The sequence below is a fragment of the Oratosquilla oratoria genome, chromosome 2 (genome assembly GCF_046742065.1).
Source record: "Oratosquilla oratoria isolate Oo_2021 chromosome 2, ASM4674206v1, whole genome shotgun sequence".
NCBI lineage: Eukaryota > Metazoa > Arthropoda > Malacostraca > Stomatopoda > Squillidae > Oratosquilla > Oratosquilla oratoria.
The window spans coordinates 80991625-80996624 of NC_134778.1; positions in this window are offsets into that span (position 1 = coordinate 80991625).

The following is a 5000-nucleotide window of genomic DNA, read 5'->3' on the forward strand; positions in this document are numbered from 1 at the left end:
TAGCAATACCTAAATTTACTGATAAAAATCACCGCCAGATTCCATCTTTACAACCCGAGTTCTTCGTTGTTTCGGTCTCGTTAATGTAGCTCACGTTAATGCCATACACTCCTACGGTAAGAAGGCGAATTTGGACGGGATCTTTCTCACCCGATCAATGAGTTAATGACTTCATCTGATCAACTCCACTCGAGACACGTGAAGGCGTTGTCCTCAGGCACGCTCTCTCCGTCCCATACCCACACCTCCCTGACACAACCGCAAACGCACAAAAATAGAATTATTTCCAAACAGGTCCCACACCCGAATTCGAAACTACTGCACTAACCTATCCTATCCTAACCTAATAATTTTCTTTGGCATACTGTCAAAGATCATAATGATATGTGGAATATACGATTATCCTCATCGTCGAAATATTTCTGAAAATAGAATAAAATAGAATAAAATTACTTCATGTGAAGTGTTAAAGGAAGGGAACCGAAGTATCCGAAGTCGGAGAGGGGACCTATTGGAAAGAATTCTATCCTTAGCGCAAACATCGGCAGCACCAGTGCCTGTTCCACTCTCTGCCGGCAGGTGATTTTATTAACTTGAAAGGAACCTCTTCAGGACTTACAGGGCGATCGGCTAGTTTTGCCTTTCCACTGATACTGACTACTTACAAGTTTCTGGCCGTCGGCAAGCGATCTTATTCAGTCGAAGTATTACATTAACAGACACAAATATAATAAATATCGAAGAATGTTCTCAATGGCACCTTTCGACTTAAATATTGTTCAAGTTTCTGCCAGGTAATTCTACACGAAGTTAATGAACATTACTAACATAACTTCCACAGTGCTAATTCAGTAACAATCACCCCAAGTCCTATTGTCGGGTACTTATCATGGAACAAATGATCATGATATTCGCGGCTGTTACTGTGATGGACGTGGAAAACGAGATAGAATATGGAGAGTAATTGTAAAAGAAAAGATGGTGAAGAAAAGGAAAAACTGAGAGGGGGAGGGAATGAAACTCTGGGATTAAGGGAGAAGGGAGTGAGGGGAGAAGGGAGTGAGGGGAGAAGCGAGGGGAGAGGAGGGTGACCACCTGCCCCGACACGTCAGAATGTGACGACATTGCCTCCACTCCCCGTCCCGGGACGCGTCGCTTGGCCAGTGACCGAGGCACCGCGATCGCAAAGTAGATTCACACGTGTGTGAGCAGACATCCGGACCCATGCGAATCCGCACGCACGCACGCACACATACACAAACACGCACGCATACATACACGCACGGACAAACACACACACACACACACACACGGTGGCGCGGTTGGTAGAGCACTGGACCTGGGAAGTACGGTGGTGCTCGCAGTACCTGGTTCGAATCCTGCCCAGGGCCGAAATTATTTCGGTATCGCTGCGCTTCGGGTCGTTACTCTGACTCTCGTAGGCGGGGAGTTGTGTGTGTGTGTGTGTGTGCGTGTGTAAGGTCATAGCATTACCCATAGATCGGTCATACGAGCTCTGAGCTCTCTTCCGGGAGGGAAATAGCTGTCGATCACGAGTCCAACACGTGATCCAAAGACCAAGGTGAATACACACACACACACACACACACTATTTATAGAATCATGAAAGGCATGGAAATTATTGATAAAGAGGATCTAATAAAATGGGATAGTAGAGATACAAGAGGACATGGAAAGAAAATCAAGAAAGACAATTATAGAAGAGACCTGAAAAAGAACAGATTTCCCCACAAGATAATAGAGGTTTGGATCAGGTCAGATGAGAATGTGGTGTGTGCAAAAACGATACACGAATTTAAAAACAGTATAGATAAAACGAGATATAGAGACGGGACACAACGAGCATAGCTCCCCTTCCCATAAAATACAACTAGGTAAACACACACACACACACACACACACACACACACACACACACACACACACACACATACACACACACACGTGCACATACACAAGAGAAAAACAAGAGAACATGAAAAGAAACTCAAAAAAGACAGTTTTAGAAGAGATCTAAAAAAGAATAGCTTCCCACACAGAGTGGTGGATATCTGCAATAAACTGGATGAGGCAAGAGTGTGTGCAAATACTATTCAAGAATTTAAGAACAACCTTGATGCTGAAAGATACAAAGACGTGTCACTACGAGCATAGCTCCCTTCCCGTATAATACAACTAGGTAAATACACACATGCATGCACGCACGCACGCACGCACGCACGCACACACACGCATGCACGCACGCACACACACACACACGGCTCGATGGTGTAGTAAAACCACATTGAATCGCTAATTCAGCGACCCGAGTTCGAGTCCCGTCCAACGTTGGAAAATTCAGCATCACTGCACCAAAGCCGGCAATCCAACTCTGGTGGGCAAGATGTGTGTGTGTGTGTGTGTGTGTGTGTGTGTGTGTGTGTGTGTGTGTGTGTGTGTGTGTGTGTGTGTGTGTGTGTGTGTGTGTGTGTGTGTGTGTGTGTGTGTGTGTGTGTGCGTGTGTGTATGCGCGCGCGTGAGCTCACAGCATTATCCATAGGTCAGGCCCTATAAGAGCTCTAAGCTCTCATCCGACAAAGTGAAGCTGTCGATCAGTAGTCGAAGACGTGATCCAAGACCGTGGTGAATCACAAACACAAAGTTCTTGAGCGTAGTACGTGATCCAAGATTATGGTCAAACACACAACGCATACACATAAAACACGCAGAGGCGCGCGAGAGCACGAAAACACACAGAGATCGCATACACAGAAACAGTCACAAAGTATACGAATGCACACACACAAACACGCACGGCATATCGACCCAAGTATTCACACCCTTCGCGAAAGCAAGGTGGGTTTGGTGGAAAGAGGGGAGACGGCGAGGTGTGGCATGAAGAGGGGAGGAAGAGGGGAGGAGAGAGGGGAGATGAGGGAGCAGGTAAAGCGGTGAGCCCACACACACACAGGCAAATCCCCAGCTGGGAATAAAGATGGCTGGCGTCCGCTGTCGCCAAGCGTTGCAGTTCTCTGTTGTGATTAATGAAGGAAATAATCGCATAGGTAATGGAAAATCGTATGAATAATAACGTGAGACATGGGGATGAGAGAGGGTGGAGGCGAGGGGAGAGGAGGAGAGGGCACGAGGGAGATGGGGAGTGAAGGGGAAAAAAGAGAGAAGGTTAGGGATGGAAGTCTCGAAACTTGTGTCTCGGAATGCGGTAGTTCTGGCCTGGACTCGATCTCTTGTCATCTGGTCTCGGTGATTTGAGGCGAGGTTTGATCGAGGCCGTTATTGCTGTTGCCGCCGCCGCCGCCGCCGCCGCCGCCGCCGCCGCCGCCGCCACCGCCACCACCACCACCACCACCACCACCACCACCACCACCACCAGCTATTATTATTATTATTATTATTATTATTGTTATTATTATTATTGTTATTATTATTATTGTTATTATTATTGTTATTATTATTATCATTATTATTATATATTATTATAGAAGAGGGTAGAGGGGAGTGGAGTATGTAGGGGATGGAATGGGTAGGAGTGGTTCCTATGCCTTTGTCTTTTGGCTACCTCCAGTGTAAGGGGGAAATAGCCTTTGGTACATGTTTGTATTATTACTATCATCATCATCATTATTTTAACATGGCTCATTTCATTATTCTTATTTTTCCCTTTTTATCTTTTCTTTATCAATCTAGTCCCTGTCTACCTGGCATTTTTTTATGAAGCTTCTACGGCTGTCTACATTGGTGCGGATTTTTTCGTTTTTTCGTGTGTTTTTTTTAATACCCCTCGCTGACCCTACTCGCTGCAATAATACAATTTGAGATTTTGCTTGATGTATGCATTACTGTGCAGCGTCACGTATTTTCTGCAATTTAGCACACACAATGTCACCCCTAGGTCACACAACAGTTTACTGTTAACGTGTCAAACTTTGTTACTGATTCAGTAAGGATGAAAAATAACGAAATAAAAACACACAAATAATCTATTTCCTAAAACACCAATTCAATGGTTTAACGTTGCGAACTCCTTCCCTCCCCCTATTAGGACTTTGTAGCGTGGAGCTTAATGAACAATGCCCTTGGTCCAACTCGCTCGCGGCAGGTTTCGAACCGTCATCACCTCCACCACCGTCGCAAGTAGCGACGCTCTAACCTGCTTTTCCAGCGAGCTGTATTTAAGTATGGATGCTTTCACTTCATCGTGACTAAAAAATAAGTCAATTATTTCTCGTCATGATTTTACATCATTTCCATATAATGGATAGTCACAATGCATGAGGCCGCAAATTTAGAGGCTGACCAATCACAAGCGTCTATTCACGTCTGGACCAATCACAGACATCCTTTAATGCAATGCGTGTCATACTGTGTTATTGTAGTCACGATGTCAAAGACAAGCAAAATCAGCCCACTCACATAGTTTGTGATTTTTTTCTTTTTTCTTAAGTATAAGAAGACTGAACGCTCACAAGCCGAACGGGTTAGAGCGTCGCTACTTGTGGCGGAGGTCGAGATGATGGCTGTTCGAACCCTGCCGCCAGCGAGTTGGACCAAGGGCATGGTCCATTAAATTCCACGTTACAAAGTCCTCTGTAAGGGGTACTGCCCTGGCCTCCTGGTAGGGGGTAGTTCGCGACGTTTAACCGAATCATTAGAGTATACGATGGGTGATCTTTCTATGTGTGCTGTGTTGCCAAATTTGTAGAAATACTGAGGTTATTGTACATCTGTAGTCATGTAGCCACGAAAAAAAGCATAATACAAATCACAAAAATCGTTACAAAACAAAACATTACAAAACAAAGCACAAAAATAAACAGACAAAACATTTTCAGTACGTTTCTTGTGTTTGTCTAAATAAAAAATTAGCATCTAATAGTGCTTTTTCAAGGAACTTTATGTGCCGGCTGTTCCAAAAACGGAAATAACATACGAGTAATGCTCTGACTTTATGAAAGAAATAACAAGATATAACACGAACA